The sequence below is a fragment of the Pan paniscus genome, chromosome 11, assembly GCF_029289425.2.
Source record: "Pan paniscus chromosome 11, NHGRI_mPanPan1-v2.0_pri, whole genome shotgun sequence".
Taxonomy (NCBI): domain Eukaryota; kingdom Metazoa; phylum Chordata; class Mammalia; order Primates; family Hominidae; genus Pan; species Pan paniscus.
Genome location: NC_073260.2, coordinates 3,887,375 through 3,902,269, shown reverse-complemented (window position 1 = coordinate 3,902,269; position 14,895 = coordinate 3,887,375). Strand labels below are relative to the sequence as shown.

Genomic DNA, 14,895 nt, shown 5'->3' with positions numbered 1-14,895 from the left:
ACACAAAGGAAAAAGGTGTGCGAAGCCAGGCGCGGTGGCTCATGCCTGTAATCCCAGCACTTTGGGAGGCCAAGGCAGGCAGATCACCTAAGGTCAGGAGTTCGAGACCAGCCTGGGCAACATGGTGAAACCCCATCTCTACTAAAAATACAAAAAGCTAGCTGGGCGTGGGGGCACACACCTGTAATCCCAGCTACACAGGAGGCTGAGGCAAGAGAATTGCTTGAACCCAGGAGGCAGATGTTGCAGTGAGTCGAGATCGCACCACGGCACTCTAGCCTGGGTGACAGAGTGAGACTGCATCTCAAAAACAAACAAAAACAAATTCAGCCTGGGCAACATAGCGAGACCTCACCTCTAAAAATGATAACATGGCCCCAAGTCCTTGCCCCTCTTCCCATCGAGAGGCGGGGTCTCTACCCCCTACCCCCACTGCCCCTCTTCCCATCAAGACGTGGGGTCTGTACCCCTACCCACACTGACCCTCTTCCCATCGAGACGTGGGGTCTCTACCCCCTACCCCCACCGCCCCTCTTCCCATCGAGACGTGGGGTCTCTACCCCCTACCCCCACCGCCCCTCTTCCCATCGAGACGTGGGGTCTCTACCCCCTACCCCCACCGCCCCTCTTCCCATCGAGACGTGGGGTCTCTACCCCCTACCCCCACCGCCCCTCTTCCCATCGAGACGTGGGGTCTCTACCCCCTACCCCCACCGCCCCTCTTCCCATCGAGACGTGGGGTCTCTACCCCCTACCCCCACTGCCCCTCTTCCCATCGAGACATGGGGTCTGTACCCCCTATCCACACTGCCCCTCTTACCATCGAGACGTGGGGTCTCTACCCCCTACCCCCACTGCCCCTCTTCCCATCGAGAGGCGGGGTCTCTACCCCCTACCCCCACTGCCCCTCTTCCCATCGAGACGTGGGATCTCTACCCCCTACCCCCACTGCCCCTCTTCCCATCGAGAGGCAAGGTCTCTACCCCCTACCCCCACTGCCCCTCTTCCCATCAAGACGTGGGGTCTCTACCCCCTACCCCCACTGCCCCTCTTCCCATCGAGACGTGGGGTCTGTACCCCCTACCCACACTAACCCTCTTCCCATTGAGAGGTGGGGTCTCTACCCCTTACCCCCACTGCCAAACCTGGACCAGCTGTGACTGCTTTCAATAGCAGGCAGTGGCAGTGAGGCCAGGTGTGTTTGGAGGCTGGACAGCACAGGCCAGTGGCCTCACCTGACATTCTGACTCAAGAAGCTCCCTTTCCGAGCCTGGTCATCATGCTGGGAGAAACCCAAGCCACACAGGAGGCCACGAGCTCGTGCTTTGGTCGACAGTCACCACTGAGCCCGGCTCAGCCCACATATGTGATGGTCCAGCTTCAAGTCCCCTTAGTGTTGGCACCGTCCCATTTGACCCCAGACAACATGGAACAGAATCAAAGCCACTCCATTGCGTCCTGCGTGAATTCCTGACCTCCAGCTCCGCAAGCATAATAAAATAGTGGCTGCTTCATCTTACCCAATTCAGCTTGGGGTGGTTTGTTACACAGAAGCCAATATTTGACTTTATTTGACTGATGGCTGTCCAAAAGCTTACAATTTGAACAGCCTGACATGGATGCTGTTTTCTGCCTAAAAACTCATATTTTGCAAACTACTGAGTGCAAGTTTACTTTAATGACCTGTGAGCTTGGCCGTGTAAAGACTTGCTGAAAGCCAGCCGTATGATCAGAAAGCACGGAGCCAGTCTGCAAGCTCTCGTATTGCTCAGAACTCTTTCAGTGGTAAGGGGCAAAGATGGGACCCACGCTAGTTACCAGCAGAAAGGAAGCTACCAGCAGGGTGGTACCTCGGGCTGGCTCCAGAGGCACATGCATGCACACATGCATGCACACATGCATGCACAGGCACACACATGTGCACACACACATACATACACGGGAAGCATTCTATTGATATATGGTGAAACTTGTGGTCATTTTATTTCCTCATGAGCTGCAATTGTGGGTTTATCAGATGTTTCTGCCACTTTCCTTCTCTCTCTCTCTTCCTCTCTGTCTCTCTGCTATCATTTGAATAAACATATCGCTCCAGAATTCATATACTGAAATGTAATGGATTAAGAGATGGGGCCTTGGGCAGGTGACTGAGTCATGAGGGCCTCCCTCATGGATGGGATTAGTGCCCTTATAAAAGGGCTGGAGGAAACTAGCTAGGCCACTTTTGCCCTTCCGCCCCTTCCGCCAAGTGAGGACAGAACATAGCAACCAGACACCATCTTGGAAGCAGAGAGCATTCTCATCAGTCGCCAGACCTGCTGGTGCTGTGATCTTGAACTTCCAACCTCCAGAATTGTAAGCAATGTATTTGTGCTGTTTACAAATTACCCAGTCTAAGGGATTTTGTTAGCAGCATGAACAGACCAAGACACTCTCGCTCCGTGTCTTGGCTCTCTCTCTGTTGGCCTCGTTTTCTCCTGCAAATGAACCTCGTCCATTTGGCCAGCAGGAAGGAGGATGTGGCTGCAGGCCACCAGGCTAACAGCCCCTCAGGTCAACAACACCCCCATGGAACCCCTTCCTCTCTTCAGCGTGTGTCATACATGTACACACATGCACACGCCCATGCACACACACACACACACACACAGGAAGCACTCTATCTTTACATAGTGAAGCTTGTGGTCATCATTTTATTTCCTCGTGAGCTGCAACGGTAAGAATTCCCTGAAAATCCCCCCACTGGCAGGCCACAGCGTGCTTAAACAACATCAAATCCAACGCATCTCACTGTATCACTGAACTATAGTTAGAGGTTTTGTTTTGAAAATTAGTTGACAACTTCAGCGCTTTTGTCATTTTTATGTTCACCAGCACAAAGATGAGCTTTTAGGTGCTCAGGAAGGGCAAGCCAGGTGACCGTCTTCCATGCAGCAGGGGCTCTATTTAAATTCAGTGTTTTTCCAAAGCCCCTTTCTACCCCAAAAGCACCCATCTTATAATCAATATGCTGGGAGCACTCAGTTTCTCTCCCTGCACGACCAAGTTAACCAACAGCAGAGGCTGCATTAATCAGCTTTGTTGCAGTAACAAACACGCCCAGAACGTGCCCCAATGCTGGCATCTCAGGTGGGCTCAGGTGGGCTGCAGATCAGCCACTTGTTTGCTCATTCCTGGAGCAGCAGGAATTCCTGGACCATTCCAGTCCCTACTGGAGACATGCTGGTGGCAAAGTCTTCCTTACCAAGCTTAAACAAGTGTCATGAAGTCTTTTTTCTTTAACACTGGCCTCTGGTAGCCTCTGCTCAGATGGGCTTTTGTCCTGGCATCCCCTTGACATTGGCCAAAGCTGGTCTCAGACCAAGCCCAGCAATGGGGTCTCGGCATGTGCCTCCAGGAAGAACTGCAAACTGAATGTCGATGATTCGAATGCATAACCCCTGCGGGGCTAGAGGATGCATGGATGCACACAGTTCACCGCAGACCCTCTCAGGGGCCACCCAGACCAGCCGTGTTGGGAAGGACACTGTTGGAAAGGCTCCCTCCTGGGCTGTGGTTTGAGCCTCTCTGAGGTGTCTCCTGCTCTCTCCAGAATGGAATGGAAGGGAGGTGGGTCTCAGATTTCTGAAGAGCAGCCGCCTAAGCCTGGAGTTTCAGGTGATTGAATGTGTTGGTGGGTGGGGGGTAGTGAGGAAAGCAAAGGAAAGAAATAAGCTCTTGGCTTGGACTTGAAGGGCTGCCTGGCGCTGTCCTGCTTCGGGGCTGAGGGGAGGAGCTGAGGCAGGTGAAGGCCGTGGTGGCCCTGGACCCATCAGAACCCAACAGCTCTCCATGGCAGCACCCGCCCCAGCCAGACCATGAGCCTTGGCTGAGATCTTGCTTCTGGGAACGAGGTCAGGCCCTGCTGTGCAGGGGGGGCCCCCAAGGCTGCTCCTGCCTCCCGCCTAATTCAGCCCTATTTCTTAGAGGGCTCACCGTGACTCAAACACCCCAGCAAGCAAGACACTCACGTTCCCTCCTTCCTTGACCTGCACCGCCAGCCTCTCTCAAGAGAAATGGCCGCCAGTGGATCCAGGGTCCCCAAGGTGTTTGTTTCTGGAAATTTCCACGGTGGCCAGGCCTCTAAACATGAGGTCAAGATGCCACCTGTCCTGGCTCGTCTCTGATTGCGTTTCCCTGTGTATGAAGCCACCTTCCTTTGATCCAGAGCACAAAAATGCATGGAATATTCTGCAAGGACCACAGGGAGACTTTTAGTTTCCAAATGTCAGCTGGAAAATAATAATATGGGAGGTAGGATAAAAAATCCATTGCTGGCCGGATGTGGAGGCTCACGCCTGTAATCCCAGCACTTTGGGAGGCCGACGTGGGTGAACCACTGGAGGTCAGGAGTTTGAGACCAGCCTGGCCAACACGGTGAAACCCCGTCTCTACTAAAAATTAAAAAATTGGCTGCATGTGGTGGCACGAGCCTGTAATTCCAGCTACTCGGGAGGCTGGGGCAGGAGAATTGCTTGAACCCAGGAGACAGAGGTTGCAGTGAGCTGAGATCAGGCCATTGCACTCCAGCCTGGGTGACAGGAGTGAAACTCCATCTCAAAAAACAAAAAAAAAAAAAGAAAAGAAAAGAAAGAAAGAAAATCCATTGCCCAGACCGGGCATCAGATTGCTGGCGAGGTGAGATCATCAGACACCCAGGGGCACCGCACCTTCCATTCCTTCCTGCCTAAGATGAGCAAGCCCTCAGAGCTGTCCCTGTGAGGGGCCTGGTCCTAGCCCGCCAATCCCGGGAGGGGTCACACACCACCCCTGTGGGGGATGGGCTGAAAACACAGCAAGGACCACCCACCACTGCCCTCTCCCTCCTTCGGAGCTCATCACACCCTCCTGGAGACTCTGGTGCCCTCGGGGTCACTCCAAGCCAAGGTGTTGGGGAGCAGGTTACAGAACCCCCCGGCCCTCACCACCCTCCACTGCACAGCAAGACCAAGACCCAGCCTGGGGAGCCACGCTCTCCATCCCTCCCTTCCCCAGCAGGCAGCACAACTCAAATCTAATTCAGGCAAGGAGGGGCTGTCCAGGGCAAGAACATGCTTCCAAAGGAAACCTCCCTGGTGCACAGAGACACACACCAGTGTGCACACATGCACACGCCCACATATGCACAAACATGCATGCACACACACATGCACATACACATGCATGCACACCCCACACACACCTGGCTTGTGACCTTCCACACTACCTGCCCGGCTGCCTTCCTCTCTCCTCTCCCCACCTCAGCCCCGGCTCCCTACTGGCCATCAAGGAGTTTGACAACCCAGGCAGATGGGCTGACAACTCCTCCGTCGCCTTCTAAGACACATTCTGTGAGGAAGGCAGGTGGGTTTTTGTTTTTTTTGTTGTTGTTGTTTTTGAGACAGAGTCTCTCTCTCACCCAGGCTGGAGTGCAGTGGCGCAATCTCTGCTCACTGCAACCTCCACCTCCCAGGTTCAAGTGATTCTCCTGCCTCAGCCTCCCGAGTAGCTGGGACTACAGGCGCCTGCCACCACGCCTGGCTAATTTTTTGTATTTTTAGTAGAGACGGGGTTTCACCATGTTGGCCAGGATGGTCTCGATCTCTTGACCTCGTGATCCACCCACCTTGGCCTCCCAAAGTGCTGGGATTACAGGCGTGAGCCACCGCACCTGTCCAGCAGGTGGGTTTCTTAAAAAGATGTTGAATAAGGGAAAATATTTGCAAATGAAATGTAAAAATTGCTACTCCAAAGAACATTTTAAATTATTGCTTTGAAGCTGGGAAGTGTCTTGGGAGGATGTGAAATTTGGGAGATTCGTTTCCTTTATTTCTTGGTGCAGTTATTGGGCACCCCCTCATCCTCGGCTTGCTCTGGCTGGGCCCCCCAGGCTGATCCTCGGGCTTTCTGGGGCACCCTGGCTGAAAACAACATAAAACCTCAAGCGCCAAGCCGTCTCTAGCTGGGAAAAGGAAAAGATGCTGTAACTCAGCTGGACATTGCTGCTAAGCCCCCCACTCTCTCCCCGAAGCCAGCGTTCCCTCCTGTATTTATTCCACAAATGTGTATTGAGCATCTTCTATGTGCCAGACACATGCATCCACCAACTGAGACTCACTTTCAGGTCGGAACGTTTAAACCAATTAATTCTCTGCCTGTCTTAAATCAATCACCACAGAAAAGGCCTGAGTTACAGGCTGTACTTATCTCAGTGGGTCTCGGTGGGAGGTCTTCCCTTGATAATAAACATATTTTTACACAACATAGAAAACCTATTTTTTCCCCCTCCCAAAACTCAGATTCCCATTTCCCTGGTCCTGAAAGATTAATCTGAAGCAAGGTCTCCCACTGGCAGCACTGCTGACATTGGTGCTGGGTAATTTGTCCTGGGGGCTGTCTGAGCCCTGTAGGACTGTCAGAGGCGTTTGAACCAGAGTGACTCCTCCATCTTGAACAGGGGGTGGGTAAAATAAGGCTGAGACCTGCTGGGCTGCACTCCCGGGAGGCTAGGCTTTCTTTTTTTTTTTTTTTTTTTTTGAGACGGAGTATTTCTCTGTTGCCCAGGCTGGAGTGCAGTGGTGTGATCTCGGCTCACTGCAACCTCTGCCTCCTGGGTTCACGCCATTCTCCTGCCTCAGCCTCCTGAGTAGCTGGGACTACAGGCACCTGCCACCATGCCTGGCTATTTTGTGTGTGTGTGTGTGTGTGTGTGTGTGTGTGTGTGTGTGTGTGTGTATTTTTAGTAGAGGCGGAGTTTTACAGTGTTAGCCACGATGGTCTCAATCTCCTGACCTCGTGATCCGCCCGCCTCGGCCTCCCAAAGTGCTGGGATAACAGGCGTGAGCCACCGCGCCCGGCCCCAGGAGGCTAGGCATTCTTAGTCACGGGATGAGATAGGAGATCGGCACAAGATACAGGTCACAAAGACCCTGCTGATACAACAGGATGCAGTAGAGAAGCCGGCCAACACCCACCAAAACCAAGATGGCGATGAAAGTGCCCCCTGGTGGTCCTCACTGCTCGTTATATGCTAATTATAATACATTAGCAGGATAGCAGACACTCCCACCCAGGCCATGACAGTTTACAGATGCCATGGCAACGTCGGGAAGTTACCCTATATGGTCTGATAAGGGCAGGAACCCTCAGTTGAGGGAAATCTCCACCCCTTTCCTGGAAAACTCATGAATAACTCACCTCTTGCTTATCATAGAATCAAGAAATACCATCAAATAGCCAACCAGCATTCCATGCTGCTGTTCTGCTATGGAGTGGCCATTCTTTTATTCCTTTAACTTTCCCCTTTTTTTTTTTTTTTTTTTTTTTTTTTTTGACAGAGTCTTGCTCTGTCGCCCAGGCTGGAGTACAGTGGTGCGATCCCACTGCACCCTCCAACTCCTGGGTTCAAGTGATTCTCCTGCCTCAGCCTCCCGAGTAGCTGGGATTACAGGCACGTGCCACCACGCCCGGCTAATTTTGTATTTTTAGTAGAGACAGGGTTTCTCCATGTTGACCAGGCTGGTCTCAAACTCCTGATCTCAGGTGATCCGCCCACCTCGGCCTCCCAAAGTGCTGGGATTACAGGTGTGAGCCACTGCACCCAGCCTATTCCTTTACTTTCTTAATAAACTTGCTTTCACTTTACTCTATGGACTCTCCCCAAATTCTTTCTTTCATGAGGTCCAAGAACCATTTATCGGGGTCTGGATCAGGACCCCTTTCTAGTAGTAAGACATTTATCCGCATGACTGGCACCCACCCACCAGATGCCAACAGCCCCTCAGGGTGACAACCGCAGATGTCCCCAGCCTTTGCCACCTGTGCCCTGGGGGCAAGGTCACCTCATCGAGAGCCACTGATTTAGAGGGACTCAATTTCCTAGGGGTTGGCTGTCTCCTGAGCCTGCTTAGAGAAACGAACGGTCTCATGCACAGGCTGTGGGAGACGTCTTCGCAAATCACTTGACCAGGAGCGTTTTCTTCAGGGAAAAGCCCCGTGGAAGACGACAGTTTTACCAGGAAATTTCCTGATGGCAAATCTTGACAGTCTTCCTCCCCTCCCCATTCATGCCTCACGCTCTCCACAGTTATTAGAAATGCTATTGCAGCTTTCTGTCTTTGACTAGGCTTTGTCATTCCTGACACGTTCTCAGCGGCCTCTTCCACTAAACACGGTTGGAGTGAATTTTCTGAGGGAAATTATAAGGGGAGCCTTTCATCTGGGATCTCACAGGGAAGGGACGTTCCCACCACACAGTCGCAGAAACGACAAACAGCTTCCCTAATTGATTCAAAAAGAGAAGGCCCTGGAGGCTGCCTGGGAGCGGGGCTTCCTCTCTGAAACGCTGCCCGGCTTGGCATTTCTTATTTCTGTGAGTTCTTCCTGTCCCTAAGGGCTGGTGCCCAGCTCTGGCCTGGAGGAGTCGGCTCACACCCACCCAGCCCAGAGCCGGGACCCAGGCTTCTCGGAGGGTAAATGACCCTCGCAGCCTTTCCTCCTATGAAGGAGCAGAAAGGAAAAATGATTATTTTCCATGCAAGGCTGTTATACAAACAAGTGTCATACCAAGCCGCAGACAATGAAAGAGTAAAGTGCCCAGTTCTTTTTCTTTCAAAGGAAAATCTGGTGAAATTCATCCTATTAAAACCACCTTTGCAGGCCAGGCACAGTGGCTCAACACCTGTAATCCCAGCACTTTGGGAGGCCGAGGCGGGCAGATCACTTGAGGTCAGGAGTTCAAGACCAGCCTAACCAACATGGCAAAATCCCATCTCTATGAAAAATACAAAAAAAAATAAGCTGGGCATGATGGCACGCGCCTGTAATCCCAAGTACTTGGGAGGCTGAGGCACGAGAATCCCTTGAACAGGGGAGGCGGAAGTTGCAGTGAGCCAAGATCGCACTATTGCACTCCAGCCTGGGTGAAAGAGCCAGACTCCGTCTCAAAAAAAAAAAAAACCACACACCTTTGCAAAACTTATAACAGTGTAACCTCCAAACTGCCCTTAGTCATTCTTGGGTATGATCCATGCTAACTTTGGGAGACATTTAGCTCATAGTTTAAATGATAACAGCCCCTCCCCCAAACTCAACTGCCCTTGTGAAGCTAAAGAAAGACCACCAGCTTAGGAGGATGAGAGGGCCCCGCATTCTGCTAAGGTGTAGACATAAATGATTATCAGCCATTGTCCCAGAACTCGTAGGATTTGCGACTTCCCCAATTACTCCTGCAGATAACATCACTGGGGAACTTAAGATTGGCCTTTTGAGTTGTCTTTTCATGCTTTCCCATCTCTGTCCACTGACAGTCCCACTCTGACCTTGAGTCAAGAGTCCCAGCTCTTGACTCAGCTGGTCCTGTGTCTTCACCCAGAAGTGAACTCAGCGCCAAAGGACTGTTTTCCATACCCTGTGACTGTATCCCCAGCCAATCAGTGGCACCCATTCCCTGGCCCACCAAATTCTCCTTGAAAAACGCTAGCCTCCAAATTTTAAGGGAGGCTGATTTGAGTAATAGTAAAACTCCGGTCTCCCATTCAGCTGGCTCTACATGCATTAAACTCTTTCTCTATTGCAATCCCGCTGTCGTGATAAATCAGCTCTATCTGGGCAGCAGGCAAAATGAACCCATTGAGCGATTACAGTCAGTTTATTCCACCAAAGAACTTGTTTAAATTATTTGAACTTAATAAATCATCACTATATGCACTTTTTTTCCCTCCAGCTTTATTGAGGGATAGTTGAGAAGTAAAAACATGTATATATTCAGCGGGACATGATGGCTTAAGCCTGTAATCCTAGCACTTTGGGAGGCCAAGGTGGGCTGATCACCTGAGGTCAGGAGTTTGCAACCAGCCTGGCCAACATGATGAAACCCCGTCTCTACTAAAAATACAAAAATTAGTTGGGTGTGGTGGCGGACGTTTGTAACCCCAGCTACTCGGGAGGCTGAGACATGAGAATCGCTTGAACCCAGGAGACGGAGGTTGCAGTGAGCCAAGATTGCGCCACTTCACTCCAGCCTGAGTGACAGAGCAAGACCCTGTCTCACCAAAAAAAAAAAAAAAGTGTATATATTCAAGGTGTGCAATGTGATGATTTGATCCAGTATACACTGTGAAATGATGACCACAATGAAATGAATACATCCATTGCTACACCTAGTTACCATTCATGTGTGCAGGGGGGGCGGGGGGTATTAAGAGGGTTGAGGATATTTAAGAACTACTCTCTTAGAACATTTCAAGTGTAAACCAAAAATAAAATTCTAACCCTAACCCCACCCATCTGAATGAATTCCTCCGCTCTGCCAAGGGCATTCCAGAGCCAACCTGAAAAACTCACTCCAGCCGCAATGGAAGGGTCGAACACGCCCCATGCTACCCTCCAGCATCAACATCAGCACAGACCTTAAGTCTGATAAGAAGCACTTATAATCTATTCTCTCTGAAGCTACTTGGAGGCTTCATCTGCATGATAAAACCTTGGTCTCTACAACCCCTTATCACAACCCAGACACTTTCATTTTCTATTGCCAATCAGAAAACTTTTAAATCTTCCTATGACCTGGAAGCCGTCCCCCACCCCCTGCCCCCCAGCCTCCCACTTCAAGTTGTCCCACCCTTCTATGTTTTTTTTTTTTTTTTTTTTTTTTGAGACAGAGTCTCACTCTGTCGCCCAGGCTGGAGTGCAATGGCGTGATCTCGGCTTGTGCAACCTCCGCCTCCCTGTTCAAGCGATTCTCCTGTCTCAGCCTCCCGAGTAGCTGGGATTACAGGCGCGCGCCATCAGGCCCGGCTAATTTTTGTATTTTTAGTACAGACGGGGTTTCACCATGTTGGCCAGGCTGGTCTCGAACTCCTGACCTCAGGAGCTCCACCCACCTCGGCCTCCCAAAGGGCTGGGATTACAGGCGTGAGCCACCACGCCCAGCCTGTCCCACCCTTCTAGATGAAACCAATGTAACTCTTACATGTATTGACCCCTAACGTGTATAAAAGCAAGCTGGTACCCCGACGACCTTGGGCACATGTCTTCAGGACCTCCTGAGTCTGTGTCACAAGTGTGTCCTTCACCTTGGTGAAATAAACTTTCTACATTGATTGAGCTCTGTCTCAGATACTTTGGGGTTCACACAAGTATACAACACTTTGCCAGTAACCATGGCCCCATCGGTTAGCTCCCTGGCACGTGCTCAACTTAGAACTGAAACTTGGTACCTTTGGCCACCATCTCCCCACTTCTGCCACCCAAAATATGTACTTTTTTTAAAGTTAAAATGCTACAACAGACAATCCTAAAACCAAGATGACCCCTAAAATTTCTTTCAGGAGAAATGACCGTTGGCTTTAGCTGAAAAAAAAAAATAAATAAATAAACCTGGGCCCAGCATGGTGGCTCATGCCTGTAATCCCAGCACTTTGGGAGGCCGAGGCGGGCAGATCACTTGATGTCAGTAGTTCGAGACCAGCCTGGCCAACATGGAGAAACCGTGTCTCTACTAAAAATACAAAAATTCACCGGGCATGGTGGTGCGCGCCTGTGATCCCAGCTACTCAGGAGGCTGAGGCAGGAGAATCACTTGAATCCTGGAGGAGAAAGTTGCAGTGAGCTGAGATCACACCATTGCACTCCAGCCTGGGCGACAAGAGCGAGACTCCATCTCAAAAAAAACCTGAACAATCACCTAAAGGATCATTAAAAAAAAAAAAAAAACCTTTAATATTTACCTGAAAAGCATGAGTGTGGGCCTTCTGCTATGAATATGGCTTTGTAAATCAGAATTTGTATCACCTAGAAATCAGATATTAATAAAACAATAAAGGGAAATTTTTAACTCTATTTATAGTGGATACTACGTGTCAGAGGCGTTTGAACCAGAGCAACTCCATCGTGAATAGGGGCTGGGTAAAACAGAGCTGAGACCTACTGGGCTGCATTCCCAGGAGGTTAGGCGTTCTTAGTCACAAGATGGGATGGGAGGTCAGCACAAGATACAGGTCACAAACACCTTACTGATAAAATGAGATGCAATAAAGAAGCCGGCCAAAACCCACCAAAACCAAGAGGGCGATGAGAGTGGCCTCTGTTGGTCCCCATTGCTCATTCTATGCTAATTATAATGCATTAGTATGCTGAAAGACACTCCCACCCACACCATGACAGTTTACAAATGCCATGGCAACATTAGGAAGTTACTCTATGTGGTCTAAAATGGGGAGGAACCCTCAGTTCTGGGAATTGGCCACCCCTTTCCCAGAAAACTCTGGAATAATCCACCCCTTGTTTAGCATAGGATAGAGCATAGCCATTCTCCTGCCTCAGCCTCCCAAGTAGCTGGAACTACAAGCGCCCGCCACCACACCCGGCTGATTTTTTTTTTTGGTATTTTTAGTAGAGACAGGGTTTCACCGTGTTAGCTGGGATGGTCTCAATCTCCTGACCTCATGATCCGCCCGCCTTGGCTTCCCAAAGTGCTGGGATTACAAGCGTGAGCCACCGTGCCTGGCCATGACCTGATATTTTAAAGTGTGAAACTCTAGCTGGGCGTGATAGCGGGCACCTGTAGTCCCAGCTACTCGGGAGGCTGATGCAGGAGAATCACTTGAACCTGGGAGGCGGAAGTTACAGTGAGCCGAGATTATGCCACTGCCCACCAGCCTGGGCGACAGAGTGAGACTCTATCTCAAAAAATAAAAATTTTTTTTAAAAAGTGTGAAAAATCATTTTTAAAGTATTGAAAAACATTTAACTCTATGATAAAGACCATAAAACAGAAACACAAAACCTCAGGGGAAAAATGGCAAGAAGGGAGAAAATGTGAGCCGGCAAAATTCAGGGAAAAATTGAAAAATAAATGAACATCACAGAAATAAAGATGAAAAACAAGAGACGGAATCCTGAAGAAAATACAGAAAGGCTTATGTGAGGACAGAAATTAGGGAAAAAATTAAATAAGATTAGTGACAGCTACTAAAAGGATAAAAAAGTAAGATACAGACATGTGAGACAAAGAAGATCCAATGCCTGCGTTACAGGAGTCCATAAGAAAAACGAGACAATGGAGCGGACACATTTTAACGATCTAATTAAAGAATGATTTAAAAAAAATCTTTGGAGACAATCAGGCAAAATGATGGAGTCCTTTTTTTTTTTTTTTTTAAATGGCGCAATCTCGGCTCACTACAACCTCTGCCTCACAGATTCAAGGAATTCTCTGGCCTCAGCCTCCCGAGTAGCTGGGATTACAGGCATGTGCCACCACGCCAGGCTAATTTTTATATTTTTAGTAGAGACAGGGTTTCACCATGTTGGCCAGGCTGGTCTCGAACTCCTGACCTCAGGTTATCCACCCACCTCAGCCTCCCAAAGTGCTGGCATTACAGGCGTGAGCCACCATGCCCGGCCCAAGTCTCTTAATATAAAAAAGAAAAAATAGGCTAGCCTTAGATTCCTGCACAGCTACCAACAGAGAGAAACAGCCTCAGGAGAGAACTGTGGCTCTGTGATGCTTATGCAGTCAACTTTCTTAAACTCTCAAAGCTGGAAATAACAGTTTTGAGCATGAATTTAGAGACAAAATACTTTTGAGAACTCTGGGAATGTGGCTTCCATGGGCGCTTCTTGAAGAAACAACTGAAAGATAAATTGCAAACTACCAAGAGATGCCTGGGAAACTTGAAAAAATATTGATGATGAGCATTGAATATATTAATTGCAGAACTCACTGGCAAAAATGAAGTAAATGTTATAGGCCATGAGCGTGTGGAAATTTGGAGGAAAATAGGGAAAGATAGGGGGAGGTAGAGTAAGTTGCTGCCTCATCTTAGAAACTTGGAATCAATGAATGTTCTTCCAAAATATCTGATAATAACAGTATAAGACAATTTAACAATTCAAATACTAAGAAGTTTGATGTTGTTGACTAAAGTCAGGTGGTAAAAGAAAAGAGAAGGAGGCCAGGTGTGGTGGCTCATGCCTGTAATCCCAGCACTGTGGGAGACGAGGCAGATGGGATCACGAGGTCAGGAGATTGAGACCATCCTGGCTAACATGGTGAAAACCCGTCTCTACTAAAAATACAAAAAATTAGCCAGGCGTGGTGGTGGGCACCTGTGGTCCCAGCTGCTGGGGAGGCTGAGGCAGGAGAATGGCATGAACCCGGGAGGTGGAGCTTGTAGTGAGCCGAGATGGTGCCAGTGCACTCCAGCCTGGGCAACACAGCGAGACACTGTCTCAAAAAAAAAAAGAAAAAAGAAAAGAAAAGAGGAGGAAATATGCTAATTTTATTCTTGATCCCAGTAAGCTACTAATACTGTCTAAAGAAATAGAAGGCATAAAAATATAGGTTTATTTAAATTTTTTAAATTTTATTATAATAAAGGTTATTATGTTAGGTTGTATTAATAAAGTTGAACACTAGTACAAAATCATAAACCCTCCTAAATAGGAGAATAATTGAACATTTTTTTTAAAAAGGCAAAACAAAGACATCACATTGTGGAAGACATTTTTAAACAACTAAGAGAAAACAAAATATAAAAGAATGTGAAAAACCTAGAAAAAATATCTGTCATATCACTAAATGTAAATGAGCTTCCTGAAAAACATTATGCTAAGTGAGATAAGTCACAGAAAGGCAAATACTGTATGATTATCCCTTGAACATGAAATCTCAGAAAGTCAAACTCATAGAAATTGAGAGTAGAACGGTGATTGTGGGGCCTGGGGGGTTAGAGGAACTAGGGTAGTATTCATGAAGGGGTCCAACTTTCAGATATAAGAGGAACACATTCTGGGGATCTAATTACAGCATGGGTGGTGATGGAAGTATTGATTAACTTCATTATGACAATCATTACACATATGTCAAATCAT

The 14,895-nt window shown here is 48.8% G+C and overlaps 1 long non-coding RNA gene across 1 annotated transcript in view; it reads right to left on the bottom strand.

Annotated features, from left to right (window-relative positions):
• LOC129398723 (uncharacterized) overlaps nucleotides 1-14,895 on the bottom strand; it is a 96,561-nt gene that overhangs the window by 66,861 nt on the left and 14,805 nt on the right. The gene's annotated exons all lie outside the window — the stretch shown is intronic.